Genomic DNA, 10,474 nt, shown 5'->3' on the forward strand with positions numbered 1-10,474 from the left:
TAAATAGTTTGAAATTCATTAATGATCAAAATTTGAGTGTTTGGTTGCTCAAATGGGTTTTCATATCATTATTGTCACATATATTCTGCAGGATCCAAGAATGACTGTTTAGCTAGTAGGCTACATAGTAGATGTTGAGACCAGACACATGTGGATGCATGGAGTGACCCTGTGGTGGTAGGTGTTTTGGTTGGCTGCATGGACATACTATGCATTTACCTTTTTACCTGTGGGTAATGTGTGGGTGTGGATGTAATGCATATGCATCCACACAACTAGTTTGGCTTGTGAAGCATGATTTTGTGCATCTATCAATCCATGATGACATGATTGACATCATAGGTTTGCACCCGCAGATGCAAAGTGCTACAGTGGACACAGACAACCAGTGCGTAAAGAACCGAAATGGAGCGAGCAACCAGGCCAATAATTGCATGCCGAGGCAGTCCACACTTCCACTATATATACTGGCCTTGGGCGTCGATGGATGTGCGTGGCAACGTCCAAATCCAGACCGCTGCGATCTCGTAGTCTCGTAGACATGAACGGCTCCATGGCCAGCACCTGCGCCATCTCCAGGCCCCTCGTCTCGGCGCCCTCTGCATGGCCGTCCAAGAAGACCTCCGCCTCCAGGTTCCGGCAGTGCCGCACGGCGGCCTGGGCGACAATGACGGCCTCCTGTGGCTGCCCCGGCGGGACGTGATGCTCAACGGGCTGAGCGGTGTGGCCGCCGGGCTCGCCTGGTACCCGGGCCTTGCGTCCGGCGCGGATTCGTCGTCGTCTACGCCGTGCACGACGGCGGACAAGGTGAACGAGAACATCTTCCTGTGCACGGACACGAGCAAGCAGAAGCCCTGCGCTCTGGTGTCGCCGACGGCCCCCGTGGACTTCAAGCCGGAAGGCAAGGTGACGCTCGTCCGGCAGCCGGTGCATCTCCTGAGCCGGGAAAACCAAGAGAAGTACAAGGAGGCCGTCGGGAAGATGAAGGCGCTGCCGGAGTCGAACCCGCTGAGCTTCAAGGCGCAGGCGGCCATCCACCAGGCCTACTGCGACAGCTACTACAAGTACCACAAGTCGTCTGGCTCGACGATGGCGAAGGACGACCCGGCGTTCGACGTGCACTTCTCGTGGATCTTCGCGCCGTGGCACCGCATGTACATCTACTTCTACGAGCGCGCCCTCGGGCAGCTCATCGGCGACGACACCTTCGCGACCCCAACCGCAACACGGCGAACCTCGACGGGCTGGTCCACCAAGACTACCTCAGCGCAGACAGGGATGCCAAAGCCCATCGAATTCAAGGGCCCAAAGGACGAAAAATACAAGGAACTTGTTAACAAGAACCTGTGCACCATATACAACCAGGTGTGTGTATACATATACATATACTCCGCCGTGTACAACCAGGTGTGTGAGCTAATTAACCACCTTTCGCTTCATTTTGACCTGCTGGCATGCAGCAAGTACGTAAGGGCGCGGAGTCGTTCCTGGGCGAGAAGTACTGCACCGCCAACCAGGGCACCGGCGGCGCGCGCGGGTTCGCTGGAGCGGATATGGCGCACACCGCCATGCACGTCTGGGTCGGCAAGTCTACGACGACGCCTTGCGACGTGGCCGGCGGCGGCGTGCTGAGCCACAAAGACGGCGCGTACAGCTGCAACAACGACATGGGGTTCCTGGGGTCGGCGGGGAACGACCCGCTCTTCTACTCGCACCACTCCAACGTGGACCGCATGTGGCACCTCTGGTCCACCAGGCTCGGCGGCGGGCAGGGCATCATGGACATGGACTGGCTCGACGCCCGCTTCGTCTTCTACGACGACGTCAAGAGCCCGCGGAAGGTGCGCATCAAGTTCCGCGACGTTCTGGACACGCGCGACCTCGGCTACACGTACGATCCCGAGTACGACAGGGACCTGCCGTGGCTGCGCCCCAAGATCACGACGCTGGTGCCCCACGGCAAGGACAGCGGCGCGCCGGCGAGGTCGGCGGCGTCGGCGCCGGTGTTCCCGCTCGCCCTGACCAAGGGCCAGGTCGTGGAGGTGCCGGCCGTGGCTGTGCCGGCCAGGGAGGCGGGGAAGGAGCAGCTGCTGGTGATCGACGGCGTCGAGTTCGACCCGCAGGCGAACAACAAGTTCGACGTGGCCATCAACGTGCCCGCGGACAAGGCGTTGCAGGTGGGGCCGCAGTACAAGGAGTACGCCGGGAGCTTCGCCGTCGTGCCGGGCTCCGGCGCCAGCGGGACGCGGAAGGGGAAGGTCTCCCTCTGCATCACCGACGTGCTGTACGACCTCGACGCTGAGGACTAGCACCGCCGACGTCGTTATCGTGCCGCGCACAGATGCCAAGGTAACGCTCAACGTTCGCCCCACCATCAAGAATCGCAAGTAGCTAAGCTAGCTACTAGAGTAGTACTCGGTCGCGATTGTGTGGTCAATGATGTCGACCCTCGTTTCATGCACAGCAGATTGCGACACCGGTAGGGTGTCCGCAAGAATAAACTTATTGTAGTACCAGCTGATTGCACTGAGTGGTTTATATTAGGAAAGAGCCCATGGTAGCTGCTGTTGGAGCAGGGCTTGGTCCGGGAGCAGAATCAGTTCGAGACTGCATTCCAAATTGTATTCAGACCTTGTTGGCCAATGATTTGGCCGCTGTTTCTGAGTAATGGAGTTCCACTTCCATTTAAAAAAAAAGTTATGATATCGTACCTAGGTTTTAGAGATGATTGTGGGCTCTTATCTAACAAAAAAGAGATGATTGTGGGCTTATATATATCGAAACTTACCCTGAAGGGTTGGCACTCTATTGACACTAGTTACTAATTACGTCACCACACCATCAAACAGTTTGATCGCTTCGTAAAGGCAGGCCAAAGGTCAGGCTAGCCGACTTTTAACTCGGCTGACGCCTACAGCATGCTCGCAGACAAATACTTTACCTGGTACCTGTAGGATGAGCGCGATACGCAAGATATGTCGACGTTGGTCTCTTGAAACTAAAACCCCACACGTCCCGGAGGGACCCTTTCGCCGTTGGGACATGTGACAGTGATGATGGGCTGCCCTAGCCAGCCTGATCGCAATAGAGTTTCGTCGTTGTTGGACCACCAGCCATGCAGCAGCAACGACGAACGAGGAGCAGTAGTAACTGGTCAAAGAGAGGGTAATTGTGTTTTGTGCCGATTGGATTGATAGATACTTAATCGGTCGCGATCCTCTCATATAAGTAGAGGGGATAGTCTTATATCTCTGTAAAAAAAACCTTTTTTCGCACACAATTTATATGTTTCTCATGAGATAGATGAGTTTCCAAAGAAAACAAATATGAAATTTTCGACTGCCAAAACCGGCCTGGGCCGGTATACAGGCCACGTGAGAAACTGAGGCAGAACTGGCCTGGGCCAGTTTAGCCTGCATTTGCAAAATCTTGGGCTGCTTTCTAAATCTAATGATATTGCTTGGAAGCTGGGCTGCTATATTCTTTACCGGTGTTGGCCTACTACTTATATATAATTATTTAGCTCGTTTAGCTCGCGGGTAGTTGACGAGCCAGTCCAAGTTAGCTCGTTACGGCGACGAGCTAAAACGCTATCTCATCTGTCATCTCAGATAGTTAAAAAAATGAAATTAGACTGATGCACTTCTTTAAAGAGGTCTCAAACCAGGTTTTATCCATTATCAAAGAAAGCACAATTTGTTTAATGGTAATGCTCCAGGACGTCGTCCGGTTGGCCCCGTTGGTGGGCCGCAAAGCCCACGAGACTCTTATTCGCTCGCCTTTAGGCACCGCAATTTCTTAAAAAAAAATCACCTCAGCGCCCGGCCACATCATGCGCTGCTCCGCGCCCCGCGCCATGTCTCCATCCACTTCGCCTGTCGCAGAAGTAAAGGCTGGGGAGGCCTGCGCCTGCTGCGCCCCCATCCAGTGCGGACATCGCCAAGAAGGGGAGGCCTTTGCGCTGCGCCCCCATCGAGTGCTAACTATATGTATGCCATGATTATTTTCCATACATATAGTGACATCGTTAGTGAATAATCAAAACAATATATGTTTATTATATAACTCGTAATATTCTTACAAAAGAGACACAAAGGTCTTACAAGAGAGCACAAGCGGAGACTCTAAACTCGTAGCTGAACTCCACTCATTCACAGAAAGGTCGGCTAGGGCCTCCGTATGCTAAGCACTTCTGAGAGTCTTCTAGAAATCTCCTCGGCATCTTTATCGGCCTTCTGAGCAACTTTTTCTATAGACTAGAGTTGTGGAGGGAATAGCAAGGGTGAGCACATGCCATACTCAGCAAGTACGGTAAAATAATGACAAGAAGGCTTTGAACAAAGGATAAGCTGACTTGGTTGACTGCAGTAAGCATTTTAGTTGGTTAAGTTTTATTAGAAGGAATAAGGAAATGACAGAATCGTCTCCCCGGCCCCATTCTGGTTCTATGAACTCCCCTGTTCTCTTCTCTCTAGCTCGTTCTACCCAAATCCTCTCCGAACTACCTCTATCTCTAGTTGTACCGTGCTCCAGTCCGTAAGCACGTTACAGGTCGTCTCTGTACGTGTGTGTATGTAGGAGTAGAGTACGTGGTAGTCCACTGCTGACCAAGCATGGCACGAGGTGGTCCAGACATGCTTTGCATATGCTCTCGTGCGTGTATCATGGTTGTTGACGTCGGAAGTGACCCAAATCACACATCAGGGTCTTAGACGTTCGGGTCGCTTCGGACCGAAGAATACAGTAAGATGTCACACTTTCGTGGTAAAGAACGGAGGGGTTTATAAGCAAACCATCAAAGGATAACCTACATGCTTGCGTGACAAAGATCCAGTTAGTTTTCAGGCAAACTAGCAAAGAAACCATTGAAGCTCTCGCCTGGGAGGGACCCCGTCAGGGCAAGGACGTCGGCTGGCATGCCTAGGGCGCAGTGGCAAATCTAGGATTCTAGTTCAAGGGATGCCGTCCAAAAATTTTCATATACAAATTTGGTAAAGACATCTGGCAATTCGGTAACAATTGAATTTTTTTCGTTCTAATACAATGATACGCATACTTATGCATATTTGAGAAAAACAGTTGAAAATTTTAATATAATTAGGAATATTTGCAATTAAAATAACAAGATAAATGTTAAATTCAAAGATTAAGTTAAAAACATCCACAAATTACAATATAAATAATAAATAATTCAAACACCATATTGGTACTTCAAAATATAGGCACAAAAGAGAGCAAAAGACTCACAATCAAATGAAGGATTTAAAACAGTAGCAGCCGTCACCTTCTTTATGCATCCTTCTAAAAAAGAGATGCAATGTCCCTGCTCTACAAAATACAATACCAAATAATTAAAACAAATTCTTCTCATACAGATCGAATTCTCACATGCAACTAGACAAATACTGACATGATATCGGTCTCGATTGTCTCCGATGTCGGGGAAAATCCCCAATATCTCATTGCACCTGCGCGAGTGATGATTTTATGACATTAGCAAATAGCCATGAAATTAAGTAGACAAAAATTTTCTATGAGAAGACGAAGAGTGGAAGAGACTTGAAGAGAAAAAGAAATAAATCTCACCTAAGCGAATCTAAGATAGTGAGTAGCAACTACGGAGTCGATGAGGTTTCATACCGGCGTGTGGCACGCGGCCTCCGGAGGCGGTGTGGACGATATGAGGATGAGGATTAGGGCATCGGCGGTCAGGCGGCCTGGTGATGTGTTGTGCCCGTCTGTACGACAAGACCGAAGGGGAACGTGTCCATGGTTGTGGCTGCATGGCCTTGTGGGCCACGTGGGCCTCCATCACGTGGTCACGGTCACACCCACTTTCTGGGATCACAGGGTATGCCGGTGCATACCCGGCATACCCTGTAGATCCGCTCCTGCTAGGGCGCCATCCTTGGTCGTCGGATCAAGGAATGAACAACATGAGGGTTGGAAGAGAGAGTAAAAGAGGTGGAGTAGAGGTAGTAGATTGGTTTGTTTGACGATTGAGTGTTGGATCCTTCAATCGGCCGTGGTCCTCTCATATATATAGAGGGGGTGGTCTTATCCCAATAGAAAACAACTCTAGATCGTAAATACGTCCAAATCCCGACCAAAATAGAGTTTGGGTCGGGCTCGTACAGGCAAACTGGCCGGTTCCCAAACTAGCTAGGCCGATTTTCACGGGGCCTGGTCAGCCAGGGGTGCAGGCAAACCGGCCTGGCCGGTTCCCAAACCGACCTGGCCGGTTCTGCTGCAGTTCGGTGTAGAAAATCTTCCAAAAATTGTAATTAATTCATCTGGACTCCAAACGAGGCAAACCATATATGTTTTTCGATTAGCTCGACGAGAGGAACACAATGGTGCAATCAAATCATGCATTTGAGGAACTTTCCAAAACCGGCCTGGCCGGTTCCAGTAGAGCCAGCACCTCCGAAACGCCGTTTCTTCGTCTAGGCTTCAAATGGGATGATCCAACTATGTTTGCTCACCGAAAATAGAAACATGATGGCGGAGTCCATTATATGCTTTGGCACTTTTGGTTGTCAACATATGACCCCCTATTTTTAGGTGAAGCTTTAGGTGAACCTAAAAACAAAGAAACTAAATAGTAACGATGTCCAACTCATCGACTATCTAGCGACTAAGGATGATGTATACATTGGCCATATTTGTTCTAAGGGTGATACATGTATCGGCCACTGCCTGGACATCCCTCAAGCTTCTCGCCAGGCTCTTGGAAAGTATTCTTCAAATACCTTCCGTTAATCGCTCTAGGGAGACATTCATCTTGCAATGTCTCTGGCATGTATGAATTTCCCAAAGCCACTTCATCTTCGGAGCCGATTGATGTGTACAACAAACACCTTCATGGACTTCTTCCATGGCTACTCTAGCTTGATCATTGTCCAAGTATTTAAGCAACAAATCTTTAGTGGTTCTCCTATATAATTCACCATTGTGCAAAATAAATTTGAAAGCACTTCGCTGAACATTTTTATGAACTTTAACACTTGGATCACGCAAATATGAAACTATAGAAGCCCTCCAATCATTTGGATCAGCTTTAGCATCAAGAAGGAGCAATTCAAGCCGATTCGAGGAAAATCCTGCAGGCAAACCGGCTTGGCCGGTTTCTGGAACTGGCTTGGCTGGTTCATCAGCCAGGGAACATAGTAGAACCAGCCTGGCCGGTTCTGGAACCGGTCTGGCTAGTTTGGCAGCCTCTAGAATAGCAATGCGGCGCATCGGCTCTCTTTTGATGTGAAAAATTCTGCCCACCGACGTCATAACCTGATGCTTGCTGAGCCCACATGTTAGCTTTATGGTTCTCATGCCTCGGAATATGTTGAATTTGAAATTCGGCAAATTGCTTGATAACGTCAAGGCACGTGTCAAAATATGCAATAGGTGATCCTTCAAAACATTAAACACACCAACAACATGTTGTACAATTAGTAGAGAACCACCAAAGGCTGTAACATGTTTTACCTTCATGGATTACAATATTGTCAAGCCGAATAAAAAAACTTATCATTCAGCTCGAATTTTGGTGCAAATGTAATTTAATCAGCTTGATGTTCAAAACTACACCATTGTGGGAAATAATGATTATGCCAACACCTTGGCCTTCTTTGCAAGCCGGTTAATCATATTGTCACATCCATGAGGTAAATTCAGAATGCATATATCATGCCCCCCGGGCCTTAAAGGCACCAATGTAAATTTCATGAAGGGTCTTCTCATAGCACAATGGTTTGCAAGCACTCATCGGCTATATTTTTATGCTAAGGGCGATAATAAACGTATCGGCCATATAAATTCATCCACAAAAGTATATATAACTGAAATATAATAATTTGGCTCTTGAAATAGATCGTCATCGATAAGCAAAAGGATTTGGCAACCCTTCATAATATAAATATCCATACCCAGGATCAAAATTAAGAGCTAAGGGATAACCATGCATACCTAGGGATGAATTCCACATCAGCATAGGCAGAGAATATGGATGATGCCATGACCAACGACTTTGATGATTTGGTGCAAACCTCTAATTTGGCAATTGTTTCTTGAATCTCCTTCCTTCCTTTTTCTTCGTTACACCACTTACTTGAGCATCATCCTTCAGAGCTTGAATTCTTCCTTTAGAAACCCACACCAAGCCTTTTTCTTTCCGCTTCTCTGCACTAAGCCTTTGTATCTTTCTTTCTTGCCACTTTGGTAAACCGAATGAGCATCTCAGTTTTGTTTCAGTTTTGGGCAGTGGCAAATCTTTCTTGATTTTGGGCACTCTCACCTTGTTTCGTTCAGATTTGGCATCTGCAATATTAATAGATGATTCTCCCACTTCTTTATCACCATTAGTCAGAATTTTCAACAATGTAATCGGCTTTTCAATAGTTGTATTTAGATCTAAACTTTTCTTCTTTCGACCATCATACTTCACACGGTAAACTTGCTTTAGCACTTTCTTCTTTGGTTGAGCTCCGAACCGATTTTGATCAAAACGGTCTTTATAAGATGATGATCTCTCTAAGTATCTAGGAGCTGCATACTCCATGTATTGTGGCCTAAAATATGATGGAACATGTGCTTTTTGATCAAATCAGCCCCAAGATGAATAAGGATAAAAATATGTGGGCTGTGGTCCATATGACATGGGAATTGGCTGCTCAAAAGGAGAATGTGTTGCTGCTGCATGGGACCTATTCCCTTGCCAATTCCACTCTTGAGACTTACATTTTGGAGGCAATCTTGATGATTGGACCTTCTTTGGCCAATTAGTGACATTTGCTTCTGCTTCCTTCTTGTATTTAGCTAGAAGTTCCTCGAAGCTAAGCTTCGGTCTTCTATTCCTCTGCTTGTCATGGTCTTTACCTCCATTAGCTTTATGAGCATCCTTCTTCTTTTCTCCATCTTGATAGAATGCTCCAAAGGAGGATCCTTAGCCGATTCCCCTTGCTCAACGGGATCAATCGACCTTTGCTTTAGCTAGAGAGATTTCACCTGCCCCCCAATGTCTTCTAGAATTGTGATAACTTTGTTGTCCTCTAGAATATCTTTAATTCACAATTTATGAACAACAATCTTGTCTTCACTTGGGGGCTCCACATCTCTCTCTTGGGCATTCAAGCCTTGAGCTTTGAGTGAGTCGGCTAATGCAAACCGATTTGAAACCTGTTTGCCATCAAGACCAATTGAATCCAATTGATCCATTTGTTGAGCTTCAGAAAATCTCAATAGTCCTTTATCAATGGCCAATTGGATCACTCGACGAAATATATTGCAATTAGAAGTATTATGATTAGATGAGTTATGCCACTTGCAATATATAAGCTCTTCTAACTTTTGAATAGATGGCAACGCATTGTGATCAATGATTCTAATAAAATTATTCTCTAACAAGATATCAAAGACATGATCACAAAAAGTAAAGTCAAAGGTGTACTTTGATTTCTTTAGCCGATTCTTTTGTGGAGTCAGGTTTAAAGCTAGACAAACGAATGGATCAGATTTGACATCAACCCATTCGGCCACACTTTTGCAGCTGCTTTTTGGAAGCTTTAGCTTTGACAAACTAGCACTATCAGCCTTGCCATATGGCATAATGTGTTGGCTGATAGAATCTAAATTTGTTTTATCATCAACAAATAAAATGCCATTCTCAATTGGTCTTCTACAACTACTAGCAAGGATATCTCTAATAGATGCAGAAATTGAAATAGTATGATCAAATTGGAATTTGAGCAAAATATTTGTATTTTGTACCTTGTTGATCATGTTGGAGAAGTGTATGTCTTTGATTGGAATAACGTTGCTCCTCATCTCTAGAAAACAATCAACAACAGAGGCCAAATTATCTGAAGAAACATCAGTGGCTGCTGGAACCAGAGGAACTGGCCTGGCTGGTTTGGAAACCGGCCTGGCCAGTTTAGCAGCAATAGTAAGGGATGAACTAGCCTGGCCAGCTCCAGAACTGGCCTGGCCAGTTTCATCTGCACCACCGTGCATCTTTTCTTCTTTTTTTTCTTGTAGGGGCTTGATCTCTATCATCTTGATATGTTTTATTAGCCAAACATTGTTCGGCTATAATTTGAGGGTCGTCAATGATGTGGTAGTCACTAGATAAGAATACAACCCCTTTAGCTCCTAAAAAATCAAGTTTAGCTAGCTTCTTGTGCTTCTCATGTTTTTCTATAGCAAGACTTGTTTTTTGAGATGTGATTGATTCGAAAAGGATATTGTGTTGTTCAGCTTTGGTAGCCGAACATTTAGTTACCACCGAATCAATTCTTACTTTACTCACTGCACCAATGGGCAAAGCACCTTTTTTCATACTCATGGACGATGACTCAGATGTGATCGGCCTCTTGCTAGTACTCCCAAAATATTTATGGAATAAATCTTCCCTTTGCTTCTCAAATTTTCTTTCAAACTCTAACATTGCTTTTTTTAAATCAGTATCTGATTGAGAATG

At 46.5% G+C, this 10,474-nt stretch overlaps 1 pseudogene; it reads left to right on the plus strand.

Moving 5' to 3' along the window:
• The first annotated feature begins 553 nt into the window (after positions 1 to 553).
• LOC136501609 (polyphenol oxidase, chloroplastic-like) lies at positions 554 to 2,391 on the plus strand (annotated as a pseudogene).
• The last annotated feature ends 8,083 nt before the right edge of the window (positions 2,392 to 10,474 follow it).

The sequence above is a fragment of the Miscanthus floridulus genome, chromosome 13 (genome assembly GCF_019320115.1).
Source record: "Miscanthus floridulus cultivar M001 chromosome 13, ASM1932011v1, whole genome shotgun sequence".
NCBI classification, from domain to species: Eukaryota; Viridiplantae; Streptophyta; class Magnoliopsida; order Poales; family Poaceae; genus Miscanthus; species Miscanthus floridulus.